Source organism: Bombina bombina, chromosome 3 (assembly GCF_027579735.1).
Source record: "Bombina bombina isolate aBomBom1 chromosome 3, aBomBom1.pri, whole genome shotgun sequence".
In the NCBI taxonomy this organism is placed as follows: domain Eukaryota; kingdom Metazoa; phylum Chordata; class Amphibia; order Anura; family Bombinatoridae; genus Bombina; species Bombina bombina.
This window is the reverse complement of record NC_069501.1, coordinates 307,033,696-307,054,417: the sequence shown is the minus strand read 5'-3', so window position 1 is coordinate 307,054,417 and position 20,722 is coordinate 307,033,696. Positions and strand designations below refer to the sequence as shown.

At 41.3% G+C, this 20,722-nt stretch overlaps 1 protein-coding gene across 2 annotated transcripts in view; it reads left to right on the top strand.

Moving 5' to 3' along the window:
• The window catches only part of BCLAF3 (BCLAF1 and THRAP3 family member 3), a 333,169-nt gene that overhangs the window by 55,205 nt on the left and 257,242 nt on the right, over positions 1–20,722 (top strand). For both annotated transcript variants that reach the window (XM_053706399.1, XM_053706400.1), the window contains exon 2: positions 8,773–8,852. The gene's annotated coding sequence lies outside the window, so the exon portion shown is untranslated. The remainder of the gene's footprint in view (positions 1–8,772; positions 8,853–20,722) is intronic.

Genomic DNA, 20,722 nt, shown 5'->3' with positions numbered 1-20,722 from the left:
TAATTTTCCTTTGAAAATAGTTTTTCTCCCCCACCACTCTCATCGCCAGAAAGTATTCTGCAGAAAACAGAAATAACCAGGCAACATTCCATGCACAGTGAGTATGGATCTGTGCAATAACTAATATATAATTGTTCCTAATTGATCACAGCAAAGAAAAAAATGTACAATGCAGCCTATACAGAAATAGACCCTTGTTTCTTTTAATTTACCTATCAAATCTATATATTTTTTTAAGTAGACAACCTAAGGTATTGATCTAGGCCCATTTTGGTATATTTCATGCCACCATTTCACCGCCAAAATTTCTTACTTTTTTCACAAACTTTAGGTTTCTCACAGAAATGATTTACATACTGCTTGTGCAATCATGGCAAAAATGTTTGTAAAAGTTTCTCTGGGATCCCCTTTGTTCAGAAATAGCAGACATATATGGCTTTGTCATTGCTTTTTGGAAGGCCACTAATTGCAGCTGCGCACCACACTTCTATTATTCCAAGTAGAGAAGGGGTTAATTAGGTAGCTTAAAAGGTCAATGTTGGCTTTAGTGTAGAGATTAGCCTCCTACCTGCTAACCCCCATCTTAGGTACTGGCAGACAGTCTTCCAGTATGAAAAATCAGGATATATATATATATATATATATATATATATATATATATATATATATATATATATATATATATATATATATATATATATATATATAATCTCTCTCTCCAGTGTAGAATCCCCCCTTACCCCCCCCCAAACAGCTCTCTAAACCTCCCCCTCTAACTGTTAAGCGCCATCTTAGTCATCTGCCCTCATATGGAGGCGGATCGCCGATTGCGGCAGATGCTTGAAGCTTCAGGAGCTCCAGATCTCTGCTGTAACGTAATAGCCGAGAGTGCTGGAGCATCCTGAAGCGGGCGATGTATATATACTTGGTGTGGTACGATAGCCAAAGTACCGTACAACGTGTGTGTGTGTATATATGTATATATATATATATATATATATATATATATATATATATATATATGTATATATATGTATGTATATGTGTATATGTATGTATGTATATGTGTATATGTATGTATATATATATATATATATATATATATATATATATATATATATATATATATATATATATATATATATATATTTATATAACGGATTGGGTGAAGGGGTTGATACACTTTCCATCTTAATACAGCTGCATTCCTTACTTGTGGAAAATACTGAAGCTGGCCACCAGGAGGAGGCAAAGACACCCTAGCCAAAGGCTTAAATTCCTTCCCCCACTACCTCATAAGTCCAGTCATTCTTTGCCTTTCATCCCAGGAGGTTGGGAGAGAAGTATTAGAAGATTTCAGGGTAGTCTCTTATGTAGCCTTTCATCACAGGAGGTTGGCAGAGAAGTGTTAGAAGATCTCAGAGTAGTCTCTTATGGAGGGTAGTACTCTTTGAGATGGAACTGGAGTTTTAAGTAGTCCTGTCAGCCTTTCAGTGTTAGCATGGATGAAAGTTAGAGTCCAGAGATGCAGGGAGAGTCTTTCTGCGAAACCATCCCAACTCATATTAACAGCTCCATAGGCAATCAGCGTTGACGAGTTTCGCTGCCTGTTTTCTTCACTCAAGTCCATGTCAGAAGCGATGCTCCTATCTGTCACACTTGAAGGGCCGTGTTTCTGTTCCACGGCGTAGATTCTGGTAAGATTGTTTCATATTTTATACATGTATGATAACGCAAGAAGACAGGGTCACAGTGTGACTTCTTTTATCTGTATAGAATCGGGGGATTATTGAACAGGGGGGGCGGGGGATAATCTTCTATGTTTATTTGATTTTATGCTGCTTTTATGTGTGATATGTTATGGGCTCATAGGCTTTTATGGAATATACAGGTTTCACTTTTACTTTGAGAGCCATGCAGCTTACAAGCTTGGCACGCTTTCTCATAGCAGGGACGGTCCTGCATTGTGCACCATGTGATTCATTCCCTTTTTTCGTGACCGGGTGTCTATCAGAGAGGAGTCATAAATCTCTGTAATGTCTGGATCATAGGAGGTGGTGAGTGCCCCAGCCATTGGGGTAAAAGGGTGCCGCTTTTTTGAATAAAATATGTTTTAGATGTTTTATTTTTCTAGTAATCCGGTTATTGCACTAGCGATGGAGGATTCTGTTACTTTAGAGGGCACTCCCTCTATTCCTATTGAGTAATTCCTGTTTTATATGGTGAGGAGGCCTTAGTTCCGCCCTCTCAATTATGTTCCATATGCCTTGAAAATGTGATAATATCAAACATGCTTGATACCACGGAGTCGTCCAGTGAGATGCGTACCCTACATTCTTATATCTCTACACATGCAGTTTTCCCGTAGCATTGCTGATCTTCCATCTGGAGGGGGCCTTTTTCACCAGACGTTACTGCGCAGTTCAGACAGCGGTGTCTGCGGCCTTTAATGCTTTACCTCGTCCTGCTAAGCGCAAGCGAAAGGTTTCATATTGCTCTCCTTCCCAGAGTACATCAGATAATTTATTGGATTTAACTGAAGGTTATCCGAGGATGAAGTTCTTTCTGAGACTTCAGAGTATGAACATTCTTGGTCGGAGTCTGCTGCCTCTAAACCTCCGGCTGCAGAGGAACCGCAGAGGACTTTAATTTTGGAATTTGCCTTTTCTTCTAAAGGAAGTTTTTGGTGAATTCAGAGGTCTCAGAGGCCAAATTGCCTGATGAACCTTTAATTCCAAAATTGGATAGAGTTTTAGGACAGGGTTGTACCTTATCCTTTCCTGCTCCTGTTAGATGGAGAACACTATTATGAATGAATGGGACAGGATTGTATTCCTTTTCCCCCCTCTTCTCCCTTTCACAAATTGTCCCCGGTCCTGGACTCTCAATGGAGTTTGTGAGGTTCCGTCCCTAAATGGGATGGCTTTATCTTCACCCTTGCTAAACCTACTACTATCCCGCTTGAGGATAGTTCTTCGTTTGAAGAGCCCATGGATAAAAGATGGAAACTCTCTTAAGAAGGATGTTTCAACGTACGGGTTATTTGTTTCAACCGGCGGCGGGTGTTGCCGCGGTTACTGGAGAAACTACCTTTAGGTGTGACTCATAGGATTCATCAGGGTGGAGGGTCCCCTCGACATTACTCAGAAAAGATTTCCAGCCTTGAGTGCTGTTAATTCTTTTATCTGCGCTGCTATTAGGCAGTTTATTCGCTTGAATTCTATGGCTTCAGCTTTTCCGGTTCAGGCCCGTCGGGCTCTGGCTGAAGTCATGGTCTGCGGATATGACTTCTAAGTCCTTTAAGGGAATGATTTTGTCTGGTCCAGGCCTGGACTCAATTATCCCCACGGTCTCAGGGGGCAAGGGTGCCCGCCTACCGCAAGAGTATATGAACTAATCTAAGGGACAATTTTCGTTCTGATAAAGCCCATGTCAGCAATCCACCGCTAAGCCAGAGCAAACCAAGAGCTCTTGGAAGCTGGCTCATACCTGGAATAAATCCAAGCAGAACAAGAAGCCTGCCGAGTCGACGTCAGCGTGAATAGGCGGTCCCAGGTCAGATTTGTAGGGCGGCTACCTGGTTCTCCTCATACTTTTTCCATAATTTTACAAGTTTGATGTTTTTGCTTCTGCTGAAGCGGCTTTCGGGAGAAAGATTTTGCAGGCTGTGGTGCCCTTAGATTAGGGTCCGCCTCTCTCTTTTTCCCTCCCGTTAGCATTCCGTGTACTCTAGAGCTTGGGTATATGTTTCCCACAAGTAAGGAAGGCAGCTGTGGACTCTTCCCATATTAAGATGGAAAACATAAATTATGCTTACCTGATAATATAATTTCCATCTGTATGGAAAGAGTCCACAGCTCCCGCCATTGTTCTCCGATGGGCGGCCCTAAATTTGATTTTTTTTTTTCTCCTGGCACCTTTTTCACCCTGATATTTATCCTACTGTTCTTTGTTCTCTCTGCAGAATGCCTGGGGTTATGAGGAAGTGGGAGGAGTATTTAAGCCTTTGGCTGGGGTGTCTTTGCCTCCTCCTGGTGGCCAGGTTCAGTATTTCCCACAAGTAAGGAATGCAGCTGTGGACTCTTGCCATACAGATGGAAATTAAATTATCAGGCAAGCATAAGTTATGTTTTTTACCTCTGTGATTACCTTGTATCTAAACATCTTCTGACAGACCCCTGATCACATGACATTTTATTTATTATCTATTCACTTGCATTTAGTACTGTGTTGTGCTAAATCTTAAATAAATGCTTGTGCATGAACACAATGTTATCTTTATGTCCCACATAAACTAGCAGTCTCCTGTTGTGAAAAGCAAATACAAAAGCATGTGATAAGAGGCTGCCTAATGGGGCTTAGAATCAGACAGAAATTTAGAGGTTTAAATGTTATAAAGTATATTAATATTAATGTTGGTTGTGCAAAGCTGGGGAATGGTTAGTAAAGGTAAACAATAACAATTGTTGTGTAGACTGTCCCTTTAATGAACCTTTAAATCCCATCTCTATCTGACACCCTGATTTGTGTAGACAGAAATACAAACAGGAAGACAAATTGCCCATACTTTATAACAAAGGTTAATACTTGTTTATCAGCTCCTGTGTGTTATTTTAAGTGTCAGACAGTAAATCATTCTTAAAATACCTATGTGTGTGAGACACTGCCCAATAACAAAGGTTGTGCGTTCTCAATTTAGTAACAGCCGTAAGTGTTTGCTCATTTACGTGAAGAATCAATCTGACGATCTGCGCAATCAGTGGGTGTGAAGTACAACTGGGTTTTTATGTCATTAAAGGGATATGAAACCCACATTTTTTTCTTTCATGATTCAGACAGCATGCAATTGTAAGCAACTTTATTATCATTTTTTTCTTATTCATTCATTCATTCATTCATTTCTTTCTTTTATCTTTCTTTCTTCATTTCTTTCTCATAGGAGCTGGCCTATTTTTGGTTTAGCATACTGGGTAGCGCTTGCTGATTGGTGGCTACATTTAGCCACCAATCAGCAAGCGCTACTCAGGTGCTCAACCAAAAATGGGCAGACTCCTAAGCTTTACATTTCTGCTTTTCAAATCTAGATATCAAGAGAACGAAGAAAAAATGATAATAGGAGTAAATTAGAAAGTTGCTTAAAATTCAACTTTTTAAAGGGACATTCTAATGATAAAACTCATAGAAACATGGATTTTGACGGCAAATTAGAACCATAGGCCCAATAAACCCACTCACAATTTCTAGAGGTGTAAGTTTATTTAGCTTGTAGGATAGCTGTAGGCTTATACCAGGAAAGCTTAAAGTCCCCCATAGTGTTTGTCCTTATCACCTCTAAGGGTAGTTCATTCCATGAATTAACCACCCTTTACCACTAGTATCACACTGGCATTGCTTTAACAAATAGCTTAGGTTCCGCAACGTGTTGTATCTCCTAAGCAGGACATGGCTGGTGATCCAATTATAAACAGTATACACATGCAGCCACCACTCAGCAGCTACGTCATCCTGAGGTGCTGCAAAGTGTTATGGCTGGAGAGTGGAACTGTACAAGGGACATTAGTGCAAAACTAAAATGCTCTAAAGAATTTAAACATTTTATTGTTATTCTGTCACTTTAAAGGGACATAAAAGTACAAAAAGAAAATGCTCTAATGTGTTAGAGCATTTGGTTATCACACTATCTCTTGCATGTAACAGTGTCCAACCCCTGCAAAGCAAGTAAACACATAGTTAAAGTCGACTCCACAGAAGCAATGCTCTACTGGTAGCTACCTGAACACATCTGGTGAACCAATGAAAAGAGACGAATGTGTGTAGCTACCAACTAGGTCCCTGTAAAGCATTGCTGCTACTGAGCCTACCTCTAGATATGATTTTCACCAAAGGATAGTAAGAGAAAAAAAGTACATTTTATCATAGAAGTAAATTGAAAATTCTCTTAAATTTGTATGCTCCATCTGAACCATGAAAGTTTAATTTTGACATTCATGTGGAATAGGCTTGCAGAGCAAAAAGTCTGAAATTGCACCTTGCGATTTCATTTTGTATATAAAATAGCTGTTTTTGTTCATTTGATTCCACAGCCATTAAAATGGGTCGCGCTTACTGGAAAATTAGATATCTTTTATCTTATCACTTTCTGTACACACTGATGATTACTTATCCCAATACTTGGAGAGAACAATTGAAAATTGACATTTTATTACTTATCTCTCAACCCCCACTGGGAGTGTGATTTCTTCTGCTAACTATGTATACATAGCTTCTTTTTTTTTAAGCCAATACTTAAGTATTGACATTTGCAGTCTAGGTGGGGATACCTCAGACATAAGCAGCCATTTCAAAAGCCAAAATAAAGGTAAAGGAGCTATTTGTAAAGATTTTAATACACTCCAGCAGGTAAAATGGATGCTTGGTACTAAAGGCTAGTACATTTTACGGTACACTGTCCTATTAAAGGCATGTTGCTGGTAAGAGTGCATTATATTCTATGCACTGGAACAACCTCCCACTGGAATGCTGATGTGTGTCGCTGCATCTTTTTATGTAGCTTTTCTATTTATAAAACAATACTGCCATATTCATATTTTTCGGTATAGACAGCTTTTTCTGCAAGCAAAATCAGCTACTTCAAATGATAATATAAATGTTAAGGGGCTTTATTTAAACAATTTAATGCACACCAACAGGTAAAATGGATTATTGGGAGAAAATTTGACATTACCGTGTTCTTTTTTTACATGGTTATTTTGTGTTTACTTCTATTGGCAAAACATGTCTGCTTTGTCATGCCAGTGAACACTTTGCATTGTATACAAAGACACCGCTGGTATTCACAATACAGCTCTTAATGTTTGACCCAAGAGGATACAATTGGGTTCCTTGCATTTCATTCCTTTTATTCGATGGGAAGAATTACATTCCTTACTAATTCTCTGACCTTTCTTTGGTGTTAAATTGACTCCGAGCCTTCACTTGCTTTGTGTAAATAACTTAAAGGGACAGTCTAGGCCAAAATAAACTTTCATGATTCAGATAGAGCATGTAATTTTAAACAATTTTCCAATTTACTTTTATCCCCAATTTTGCTTTGTTCTCTTGGTATTCTTAGTTGAAAGCTTAACCTAGGAGGTTCATATGCTAATTTCTTAGACCTTGAAGGCCACCTCTTTTCAGAATGCATTTTAACAGTTTTTCACCACTAGAGTGTGTTATTTCACGTATTTCATATAGATAACTTCACGTGCACAAGCACAGTGTTATCTGGGAGCAGGCACTGATTGGCTAGACTGCAAGTCTGTCAAAAGAACTGAAATAAAGGGGCAGTTTACAGAGGCTTAGATACAAGATAATCACAGAGGTTAAAAGTATATTATTATATAACTGTGTTGGTTATGCAAAACTGGGGAATGGGTAATAAAGGGATTATCTATCTTTTAAAACAATAAAAATTCTGGTGTAGACTGTCCCTTTTAACAAAATGAACAAGGGGGCCAACACATTATATTTAAATCAAAACCACTGTTGTTGGACTTATCCCAAAGTGAATAGCAACGCTTCTTGTTCAGAGACGTATTTATCTAATTCACATATTTATACACACTTGTTTAGTGTTATCAATTAACAGATCTTATTTTTAGCACATAGTTTAATATATGGGTGCACAAGAAAAATGAATGTATACACAAACATGTATAAAACTATTTCTTTCTAGGAAGCAGGTCCCTCTAATCATTCTCAGTCTGTATATCCTCACAGTTTCTTTTTACTTTTTTTTATCACCTTATTGTCTGCAGATTATGTTGACACATTATAAATACATATAATAATATAATTGATTTTAGCTGCATTATTTCTAAAAAGAATCCATCCACATTTTCTCATTCACCGTCTTTGATCACTTTGAAAATCTTATTGCTGCCTTCCAAGTACCTCATTTGAGCTTTGACCACACCTAGAAGGAACTAAATGCAAAACACCCACTACCCAGTTGTATTTGATACGTTGTCTCAAACACTCCCTTTTGATTTAATAATAACCTCTGCTCTCTTAAGTTTCTCACACTCAAGTCCTGCATAAAAGGTTTCTTGCATGCTGTGTCCTGTATCACAGTGCACTTCACTTCTCCATAACAGACGTTCAAATCGTCAAACATGTCATCCAGACGTTAATAAACTGAATGAAACTTAGAAACCAGACAAATTGTTAAGGAACAAAAAAATCTGTGTAACTTTGATTTTTGTATCATTAGTTTTTTTGATAAATCCAAGAAAAGAGGCTTTCACAAGAAGCATATGGTAAGATTAAAGGTATGTGAAACCCATTTTTTTTCTTTCATGATTCAGATAGAGCATGACATTTTAAGTAACTTTCTAAATTTCTCCTATTATCAAGTTTTCTTCATTCTCTTGGTATCTTTATTTGAAAAGCATGAATGCAATTTTAGTAGTCGGGTCCATTTTTGGTTCAGACCTGGGTAGCGCTTGCTAATTGGTGGCTAAATGTAGCCACCAATCAGCAAGTGCTACCCAGGGGGCTGAACAAAACAATGGGCCAGCTCCTAAGCTTACATTCCTGCTTTTTAAAAAAAAATACCGAGACCTAATAAAATTTGATAAATAGGAGTAAATTAGAAAGTTGCTTTAAATTGCATGCTCTATTTTTATAATGAGAGAAAAAAAATTGGGTTTCATATCCCTTTTAAGAATATAACATTTTATATCAATCTCTCACATCCTTACCTACTAAATTTTTATTTTTATTTTTCTACAGACGACAAAGACCCTCCACATTCTATTTGGATTGACGTTCCCACAGGCCCGTATTTAAAGCCAAGAGGACGTGGAAAAACAGTAGGTTCTATGCAATGTCTAATTCAGTTGTTAAACAGAATGCCACTCAAATGGTCCTAGTGTCTGGCACATACCACTTGTAGCTGGTTTGTGTCACAACTTACTAAATTAGTTTAAATTCCATTAACTGCAAGTGTTGTTGTTGTTCACAACAGTGGTGATTACTGAACATTAGATTCTATTTAACGATTGTGTTGTCGTTATATCATTTTTTTTATTGTACTCTCTGGTAGTATTCTGAATAAATTAAGTTTCTCCAACATAGGTGTGTCCGGTCCACGGCGTCATCCTTACTTGTGGGATATTCTCTTCCCCAACAGGAAATGGCAAAGAGCCCAGCAAAGCTGGTCACATGATCCCTCCTAGGCTCCGCCTACCCCAGTCATTCTCTTTGCCGTTGTACAGGCAACATCTCCACGGAGATGGCTTAGAGTTTTTTAGTGTTTAACTGTAGTTTTTATTATTCAATCAAGAGTTTGTTATTTTAAAATAGTGCTGGTATGTACTATTTACTCTGAAACAGAAAAGAGATGAAGATTTCTGTTTGTAAGAGGAAAATGATTTTAGCAACCGTTACTAAAATCGATGGCTGTTCCACACAGGACTGTTGAGAGGAATTAACTTCAGTTGGGGGAACAGTGAGCAGAATTTTGCTGCTTGAGGTATGACACTTTCTAACAAGACGATGTAATGCTGGAAGCTGTCATTTTCCCTATGGGATCCGGTAAGCCATTTTTATTACAGACAGTAAATAAGGGCTTCACAAGGGCTTTTTAAGACTGTAGACATTTTCTGGGCTAAATCGATTCATATATAAACATATTTAGCCTTGAGGAATCATTTTAATCTGGGTATTTTGTAAAATAATATCGGCAGGCACTGTTTTGGACACCTTATTCTCTAGGGGCTTTCCCTAATCATAGGCAGAGTCTCATTTTCGCGCCTGTATTGCGCACTTGTTTTTGAGAAGCATGACATGCAGTCGCATGTGTGAGGAGCTCTGATACATAGAAAAGACTTTCTGAAGGCGTCATTTGGTATCGTATTCCCCTTTGGGCTTGGTTGGGTCTCAGCAAAGCAGATACCAGGGACTGTAAAGGGGTTAAAGATAAAAACGGCTCCGGTTCCGTTATTTTAAGGGTTAAAGCTTCCAAATTTGGTGTGCAATACTTTTAAGGCTTTAAGACACTGTGGTGAAATTTTGGTGAATTTTGAACAATTCCTTCATACTTTTTTGCAATTGCAGTAATAAAGTGTGTTCAGTTTAAAATTTAAAGTGACAGTAACGGTTTTATTTTAAAACGTTTTTTGTACTTTGTTATCAAGTTTATGCCTGTTTAACATGTCTGAACTGCCAGATAGACTGTGTTCTGAATGTGGGGAAGCCAAGGTTCCTTCTCATTTAAATAGATGTGATTTATGTGACACAAAATTTAGAGAAAATGATGCCCAAGATGATTCCTCAAGTGAGGGGAGTAAGCATGGTACTGCATCATCCCCTCCTTCGTCTACACCAGTCTTGCCCACTCAGGAGGCCCCTAGTACATCTAGCGCGCCAATACTCCTTACTATGCAACAATTAACGGCTGTAATGGATAATTCTATCAAAAACATTTTAGCCAAAATGCCCACTTATCAGCGTAAGCGCGACTGCTCTGTTTTAGATAATACTGAAGAGCATGAGGACGCTGATGATATTGTTTCTGAAGGGCCCCTACACCAGTCTGAGGGGGCCAGGGAGGTTTTGTCTGAGGGAGAAATTTCAGATTCAGGGAAAATTTCTCAACAAGCTGAACCTGATGTGATTACATTTAAATTTAAGTTGGAACATCTCCGCGCACTGCTTAAGGAGGTGTTATCCACTCTGGATGATTGTGAGAATTTGATCATCCCAGAGAAACTATGTAAAATGGACAAGTTCCTAGAGGTCCCGGGGCCCCCAGAAGCTTTTCCTATACCCAAGCGGGTGGCGGACATTGTAAATAAAGAATGGGAAAGGCCCGGTATACCTTTCGTCCCTCCCCCCATATTTAAAAAATTGTTTCCTATGGTCGACCCCAGAAAGGACTTATGGCAGACAGTCCCCAAGGTCGAGGGGGCGGTTTCTACTCTAAACAAACGCACCACTATACCCATAGAAGATAGTTGTGCTTTCAAAGATCCTATGGATAAAAAATTAGAAGGTTTGCTTAAAAAGATGTTTGTTCAGCAAGGTTACCTTCTACAACCAATTTCATGCATTGTCCCTGTCACTACAGCCGCGTGTTTCTGGTTCGATGAGCTAGAAAAGGCGATCACTAGTGATTCTCCCCCTTATGAGGAGATTATGGACAGAATCCGTGCTCTCAAATTGGCTAATTCTTTCACCCTAGACGCCACTTTGCAATTGGCTAGGTTAGCGGCGAAAAATTCTGGGTTTGCTATTGTGGCGCGCAGAGCGCTTTGGTTGAAATCTTGGTCAGCGGATGCGTCTTCCAAGAACAAATTGCTTAACATTCCTTTCAAGGGGAAAACGCTGTTTGGCCCTGACTTGAAAGAGATTATCTCTGATATCACTGGGGGTAAGGGCCACGCCCTTCCTCAGGATAGGTCTTTCAAGGCCAAAAATAAACCTAATTTTCGTCCCTTTCGTAGAAACGGACCAGCCCCAAGTGCTACGTCCTCTAAGCAAGAGGGTAATACTTCTCAAGCCAAGCCAGCCTGGAGACCAATGCAAGGCTGGAACAAGGGAAAGCAGGCCAAGAAACCTGCCACTGCTACCAAGACAGCATGAAATGTTGGCCCCCGATCCGGGACCGGATCTGGTGGGGGGCAGACTCTCTCTCTTCGCTCAGGCTTGGGCAAGAGATGTTCTGGATCCTTGGGCACTAGAAATAGTCTCCCAAGGTTATCTTCTGGAATTCAAGGGGCTTCCCCCAAGGGGGAGGTTCCACAGGTCTCAATTGTCTTCAGACCACATAAAAAAACAGGCATTCTTACATTGTGTAGAAGACCTGTTAAAAATGGGAGTGATTCATCCTGTTCCATTAGGAGAACAAGGGATGGGGCTCTACTCCAATCTGTTCGTAGTTCCCAAAAAAGAGGGAACGTTCAGACCAATCTTAGATCTCAAGATCCTAAACAAGTTTCTCAAGGTTCCATCGTTCAAAATGGAAACCATTCGAACAATTCTTCCTTCCATCCAGGAAGGTCAATTCATGACCACGGTGGATTTAAAGGATGCGTATCTACATATTCCTATCCACAAGGAACATCATCGGTTCCTAAGGTTCGCATTCCTGGACAAGCATTACCAGTTCGTGGCACTTCCTTTCGGATTAGCCACTGCTCCAAGGATTTTCACAAAGGTACTAGGGTCCCTCCTAGCGGTGCTAAGACCAAGGGGCATTGCAGTAGTACCTTACTTGGACGACATTCTGATTCAAGCGTCGTCCCTTCCTCAAGCAAAGGCTCACACGGACATAGTCCTGGCCTTTCTCAGATCTCACGGATGGAAAGTGAACGTAGAAAAGAGTTCTCTATCTCCGTCAACAAGGGTTCCCTTCTTGGGAACAATAATAGACTCCTTAGAAATGAGGATTTTTCTGACAGAGGCCAGAAAAACAAAACTTCTAAACTCTTGTCAAATACTTCATTCCGTTCCTCTTCCTTCCATAGCGCAGTGCATGGAAGTAATAGGTTTGATGGTAGCGGCAATGGACATAGTTCCTTTTGCGCGCATTCATCTAAGACCATTACAACTGTGCATGCTCAGTCAGTGGAATGGGGACTATACAGACTTGTCTCCGACGATACAAGTAAATCAGAGGACCAGAGATTCACTCCGTTGGTGGCTGTCCCTGGACAACCTGTCACAAGGGATGAACTTCCGCAGACCAGAGTGGGTCATTGTCACGACCGACGCCAGTCTGATGGGCTGGGGCGCGGTCTGGGGACCCCTGAAAGCTCAGGGTCTTTGGTCTCGGGAAGAATCTCTTCTACCGATAAATATTCTGGAACTGAGAGTGATACTCAATGCTCTCAAGGCTTGGCCTCAGCTAGCAAAGGCCAAGTTCATACGGTTTCAATCAGACAACATGACGACTGTTGCGTACATCAACCATCAGGGGGGAACAAGGAGTTCCCTGGCGATGGAAGAAGTGACCAAAATCATTCAATGGGCGGAGACTCACTCCTGCCACTTGTCTGCAATCCACATCCCAGGAGTGGAAAATTGGGAAGCGGATTTTCTGAGTCGTCAGACATTACATCCGGGGGAGTGGGAACTCCATCCGGAAATCTTTGCCCAAATTACTCAACTGTGGGGCATTCCAGACATGGATCTGATGGCCTCTCGTCAGAACTTCAAGGTTCCTTGCTACGGGTCCAGATCCAGGGATCCCAAGGCGACTCTAGTAGATGCACTAGTAGCACCTTGGACCTTCAAACTAGCTTATGTATTCCCGCCGTTTCCTCTCATCCCCAGGCTGGTAGCCAGGATCAATCAGGAGAGGGCATCGGTGATCTTGATAGCTCCTGCGTGGCCACGCAGGACTTGGTATGCAGATCTGGTGAATATGTCATCGGCTCCACCATGGAAGCTACCTTTGAGACGAGACCTTCTTGTTCAAGGTCCGTTCGAACATCCGAATCTGGTCTCACTCCAACTGACTGCTTGGAGATTGAACGCTTGATCTTATCAAAACGAGGGTTCTCAGATTCTGTTATTGATACTCTTGTTCAGGCCAGAAAGCCTGTAACTAGAAAAATTTACCACAAAATATGGAAAAAATATATCTGTTGGTGTGAATCTAAAGGATTCCCTTGGGACAAGGTAAAAATTCCTAAGATTCTATCCTTTCTTCAAGAAGGATTGGAGAAAGGATTATCTGCAAGTTCCTTGAAGGGACAGATTTCTGCCTTGTCTGTGTTACTTCACAAAAAGCTGGCAGCTGTGCCAGATGTTCAAGCCTTTGTTCAGGCTCTGGTTAGAATCAAGCCTGTTTACAAACCTTTGACTCCTCCTTGGAGTCTCAACTTAGTTCTTTCAGTTCTTCAGGGGGTTCCGTTTGAACCCTTACATTCCGTTGATATTAAGTTATTATCTTGGAAAGTTTTGTTTTTGGTTGCAATTTCTTCTGCTAGAAGAGTTTCAGAATTATCTGCTCTGCAGTGTTCTCCTCCTTATCTGGTGTTCCATGCAGATAAGGTGGTTTTACGTACTAAACAAAAACATTAACCAGGAGATAGTCGTGCCTTCTTTGTGTCCGAATCCAGTTTCAAAGAAGGAACGTTTGTTGCACAATTTGGATGTTGTTCGCGCTCTAAAATTCTATTTAGATGCTACAAAGGATTTTAGACAAACATCTTCCTTGTTTGTTGTTTATTCTGGTAAAAGGAGAGGTCAAAAAGCAACTTCTACCTCTCTCTCTTTTTGGATTAAAAGCATCATCAGATTGGCTTATGAGACTGCCGGACGGCAGCCTCCTGAAAGAATCACAGCTCATTCCACTAGGGCTGTGGCTTCCACATGGGCCTTCAAGAACGAGGCTTCTGTGGATCAGATATGTAGGGCAGCGACTTGGTCTTCACTGCACACTTTTACCAAATTTTACAAGTTTGATACTTTTGCTTCTTCTGAGGCTATTTTTGGGAGAAAGGTTTTGCAAGCCGTGGTGCCTTCCATTTAGGTGACCTGATTTGCTCCCTCCCTTCATCCGTGTCCTAAAGCTTTGGTATTGGTTCCCACAAGTAAGGATGACGCCGTGGACCGGACACACCTATGTTGGAGAAAACAGAATTTATGTTTACCTGATAAATTACTTTCTCCAACGGTGTGTCCGGTCCACGGCCCGCCCTGGTTTTTAATCAGGTCTGATAATTTATTTTCTTTAACTACAGTCACCACGGTATCATATGGTTTCTCCTATGCAAATATTCCTCCTTTACGTCGGTCGAATGACTGGGGTAGGCGGAGCCTAGGAGGGATCATGTGACCAGCTTTGCTGGGCTCTTTGCCATTTCCTGTTGGGGAAGAGAATATCCCACAAGTAAGGATGACGCCGTGGACCGGACACACCGTTGGAGAAAGTAATTTATCAGGTAAACATAAATTCTGTTTTTTTTTTTAATGTGAATAACAAGCAAGTGCACAAAAGTGTTGATGTCCAGAGTAAATTATTTTGTATACAGTATGTTTATCCTGTGTGACCCAAAATTGCTCCAGTGTTATATCAAAATAAAATATGATATGTAGGCTTTTTATCTATCTGTCTATCTATCTATCTATCTATCTATCTATCTATCTATCTATCTATCTATCTATCTATCTATCTATCTATCTATTATAAAATATAATTTGTTTTGTAATGGGGAATACTGAGAGCCTATTTAACAAGGCACTCTTGATAATTTACCCTTTCTCCAACATTGGTGTGTCCGGTCCACGGCTTCATCCTTACTTGTGGGAATATTCTCTTCCCCTACAGGAAATGGCAAAGAGCACACAGCAAGAGCTGTCCATATAGCCCCCCTCTGGCTCCGCCCCTCAGTCATTCTCTTTGCCGCTCTGAACAAGTAGCATCTCCACGGGGATGGTAAAGAGTTTGTGGTGTTAGTTGTAGTTTTTTATTTCTTCTATCAAGAGTTTGTTATTTTAAAATAGTGCCGGTTTGTACTATTTACTCTACAACAGAAAATGAAGAAGATTTCTGTTAAAGAGGAATATGATTTTAGCAGTAGTAACTAAAATCTATTGCTGTTCCCACGCAGGGCTGTTGAAACCAGAGAACTTCAGTTGGGGGGGAACAGTTTGCAGGCTTATCTGCTTCAGGTATGATCAGTCATATTTCTAGCAAGACATGTTAATGCTAGAAGACTGTCAGTTTTTCCCTTAAGGGGTAAGTAAGCCATTTTCTTAGACTCATAACAGATTAAGGCTTATAAATGGGCTCTATACTGGTTGACACTATTGTGGGCTAAATCGATTGATTTATTTCATATTTAGATGGCATTTAGAGTGTTTTGTGTAATCAAAAGCACTTTTGGGAACGTTTTTATTCGCCTGGCATTTAGTTAGACTACTATTTCAGTCAGAAAGGCCCCTTCACTCTGGTATGCAGAGGAAGGAGGCCCCGTTTTCGCGCCTCAATTGCGCAGTTTACTTCCATGGCAGTGCATGCAGCTTCATGTGAGGGGTCCTGTGGCTACAAAAACGGACTCAGGAAGGTTTATTTCAGTGCTGAATTACTCTCAGGGAAGGTAAAAAGCCGCAGCAAGGCTGTGGCAGTGATTGTAGTGTATTAAAATTGTTGATTTGAACAAATAGCTCCGGTTTTAAGGGTTAAAGTCTTGAAACGTGGTGTGCAATACTCTCAAGGCATTAGGACTCTGGGGTAAAATTTTTGTAAAAATCGGACATTTCCTTCATTGTTTTTCAAAATATCAGAAATAAAGTGTGCTTGTTTATTATTTAAAGGGACAGTAACGCTTTTCTTTAAAAATGCTTTTATTGCATTATTAGCCTGCCAAATTCTGTCTAACATGTCTATACCTTCAGATGGCTTATGTTCTGTGTGTATGGAAGCCAAGGTGGTTCCCCCTATTAATGTATGCGCAAATTGTGTCATAGCGTCCAAACAAAGTATGGACAGTACTGTCACATTGAATAAGATTGCCCAAGATGATTCTTCTAATGAAGGTAGTGGGGATAGTTCATCATCCTCTCCTTCTGTGTCAACACCAGTTTTGCCCGCGCAGGCGATACCTAGTACATCTAGCGCGCCAATGCTTGTTACTATGCAGCAATTAACAGCAGTAATGGATAATTCCATAGCAAATCTATTATCCAAACTGCCATCCTACCCTAGAAAGCGTGATAGCTCAGTTTTAAATACAGAAGATGAGCAGGTTGGCGCTGAGGACAATTTATCAGTTATACCCTCACATCAATCTGAATTGGCAGTGAGGGAGGGTCTGTCTGAGGGGGAAATTTCAGATTCAGGAAAAGTTTCTCAGCAGGCAGACACTGCTATCGTAACATTTAAATTTAAGTTAGAACATCTCCGCACCCTGCTTAAGGAGGTCCTAACTACTCTTGATGACTGTGATTCTTTGGTAATTCCAGAGAAATTGTGCAAGATGGACAAATTCTTAGAGGTCCCAGTGCACGCTGATGCTTTTCCGATACCCAAGCGGGTGGCGGACATAGTGACTAAGGAGTGGGAAAAGCCAGGTATACCTTTTGTTCCACCTCCTATATTCAAGAAAATGTTCCCCATTGTTGACCCCAGAAGGGACGCATGGCAAACGGTTCCCAAGGTTGAGGGGGCAGTGTCAATGTTAGCTAAGCGCACAACTATTCCTATTGAGGACAGTTGCGCTTTTAAAGATCCTATGGATAAAAAATTGGAAGGATTGCTAAAAAAGATATTTGTTCAGCAAGGTTTCCTTCTCCAACCAATCTCGTGCATTATTCCTGTCACCACGGCAGCGTATTTTTGGTTCGAGGAACTAGAAAATTCGCTCCAAAAAGAGACTCCATATGATGAAGTCATGGACAGAATTCACGCACTAAAGTTGGCTAATTCCTTTATTTTGGATGCCGCTTTCCAATTGGCTAAGTTAGCGGCGAAAAATTCAGGTTTTGCAATAGTGGCGCGCAGAGCGCTTTGGCTAAAATCCTGGTCGGCGGATGTGTCGTCCAAGAATAAATTGCTTAATATTCCTTTCAAGGGTAAGACCCTTTTCGGGCAGGAATTGAAAGAGATTATTTCAGACATTACTGGTGGAAAGGGACATGCCCTCCCACAGGATAGGCCTTTCAAGGCTAAGAACAAATCTAATTTTCGTTCCTTTTGCAATTTCAGGAACGGACCGAATCCTAACTCTGCGGCCTCCAGACAAGAAGGCAACACTTCCCAGCCTAAACCAGCATGGAAACCATTGCAAGGCTGGAACAAGGGTAAACAGGCCAAGAAGCCTGCTGCTGCTACCAAGACAGCATGAAGGGGTAGCCCCCGATTCGGGACCGGATCTAGTAGGGGGCAGACTTTCTCTCTTCGCTCAGGCTTGGGCAAGAGATGTTCCGGATCCCTGGGCACTAGAAATAGTCTCTCAGGGGTATCTTCTAGAGTTCAAGGAAATTCCTCCAAGGGGAAGGTTCCACATGTCTCGCTTATCTTCAGACCAGATAAAGAGACAGGCATTCTTACATTGCGTAGGAGACCTATTAAAAATGGGAGTGATAAACCCAGTTCCAACAGTGGAACAAGGTCTGGGTTTTTACTCAAACCTGTTTGTAGTTCCCAAAAAAGAGGGAACTTTCAGGCCAATTCTGGATCTAAAAATTCTAAACAAATTCCTCAGAGTTCCATCATTCAAAATGGAAACCATTCGGACAATTTTACCAACAATCCAGGAGGGTCAATATATGACTACCGTGGACTTAAAGGATGCGTACCTGCATATTCCTATCCACAAAGATCATCATCAGTTCCTGAGGTTCGCCTTTATGGACAAACATTACCAGTTCGTGGCTCTTCCGTTCGGTTTAGCCACTGCTCCCAGAATTTTCACAAAGGTGCTAGGGTCCCTTCTAGCGGTTCTAAGACCGAGGGGCATTGCTGTAGCACCTTATCTAGATGACATTCTAATCCAAGCGTCGTCTCTTTCCAAAGCAAAGGCTCATACAGACATTGTTCTAGCCTTTCTCAGATCTCACGGGTGGAAGGTGAACGTAGAAAAGAGTTGCCTGTCCCCGTCAACAAGAGTTCCCTTTTTGGGAACAATAATAGATTCTGTAGAAATGAAGATCTTCCTGACAGAGGTCAGAAAGTTAAAGCTTCTAAACGCTTGTCAAGTTCTTCACTCTATTCTTCAGCCTTCCATAGTGCATGGAAGTAGTAGGATTAATGGTTGCAGCAAGGGACATAGTTCCTTTTGCTCGAATTCATCTAAGACCATTACAGCTGTGCATGCTCAATCAGTGGAATGGGGACTATGCAGACTTGTCTCCCCAGATTCAAGTAGACCAGGTAACCAGGGATTCTCTCTGCTGGTGGTTGTCTCTCGATCACCTGTCTCAGGGAATGAGTTTCCGCAGACCAGAGTGGGTCATTGTCACGACCGACGCCAGTCTCTTAGGATGGGGTGCTGTCTGGGACTCTCTGAAAGCTCAGGGGTCTATGGTCTCGAGAAGAGTCTCTTCTTCCGATAAACATTTTAGAACTGAGAGCGATATTCAATGCGCTCCTGGCTTGGCCTCACCTAGCAAAGGCCAAATTCATAAGGTTCCAGTCGGACAACATGACGACTGTAGCGTACATCAATCATCAGGGGGGAACAAAGAGTTCCTTAGCGATGAGAGAGGTATCCAAGATCATCAAATGGGCGGAGGATCACTCCTGCCACCTATCTGCAATTCACATCCCAGGAGTGGACAACTGGGAGGCGGATTATTTGAGTCGTCAGACTTTTCATCCGGGGAGTGTGAACTCCACCCGGAGGTTTTTGCCCAGTTAACTCAACTATGGGGCATTCCAGATATGGATCTGATGGCGTCTCGCCAGAACGCCAAGGTTCCTCGATACGGGTCCAGATCCAGGGATCCCAAGGCGACACTGGTGGATGCATTAGTGGCGCCTTGGTCGTTCAACCTAGCTTATGTGTTTCCACCGTTCCCTCTCCTTCCCAGGCTTGTAGCCAGGATCAAACAGGAGCAGGCCTCTGTGATTCTAATAGCTCCTGCGTGACCACGCAGGAATTGGTATGCAGACCTGGTGAATATGTCATCGGCTCCACCATGGAAGCTACCTTTGAGGCAGGATCTTCTAGTACAAGGTCCATTCGAACATCCAAATCTAGTCTCTCTCCAACTGACTGCGTGGAAATTGAACGCTTGATTCTATCTAAGCGTGGGTTTTCTGACTCGGTTATAGATACTCTGGTTCAGGCCAGAAAGCCTGTGACTAGGAAAATCTACCATAAGATATGGCAAAAATATATCTGTTGGTGCAGATCCAAGGGATACTCTTGGAGTAAAATTAAAATTCCAAGGATACTTTCCTTTCTCAAAGAGGGCTTGGATAAAGGTTTGTCAGCTTGTTCTCTAAAAGGACAGATATCTGCTCTGTCGGTTTTGTTGCACAAACGTCTGGCAGCCGTGCCAGATATACAGGCGTTTGTACAGGCATTAGTCAGGATCAAGCCTGTCTATAGACCTATGACTCCTCCATGGAGTCTAAACTTGGTTCTATCAGTTCTTCAGGGGGTTCCTTTTGAACCCATGCATTCCATAGATATTAAGTTACTATCTTGGAAAGTTCTGTTTTTGGTTGCTATTTCTTCTGCTAGAAGAGTTTCTGAATTATCTGCTTTACAGTGTTCTTCTCCCTATCTGATTTTCCATACAGATAAGGTAGTTTTACGTACCAAGCCTGGTTTTCTTCCAAAGGTCGTTTCTAACAGGAATATTAACCAGGAAATTGTTGTTCCTTCTCTGTGTCCGAATCCAGTTTCAAAGAAGGAACGTTTGTTACACAATCTAGATGGGGTCCGTGCTTTAAAGTTCTATTTAGAAGCAACAAAGGATTTCAGACAGACATCATCCTTGTTTGTTGTGTATTCTGGTAAGAGGAGAGGGCAGAAAGCTACTGCTACCTCTCTTTCCTTTTGGCTGAAAAGCATCATCCGATTGGCTTATGAGACTGCCGGACGGCAGCCTCCTGAACAAATTACAGCTCATTCTACTAGAGCTGTGGCTTCCACATGGGCCTTCAAGAACGAGGCTTCTGTTGATCAGATCTGTAAGGCAGCGACTTGGTCTTCTCTGCATACTTTTGCCAAATTTTACAAATTCGATACTTATGCTTCTTCGGAGGCTGTTTTTGGGA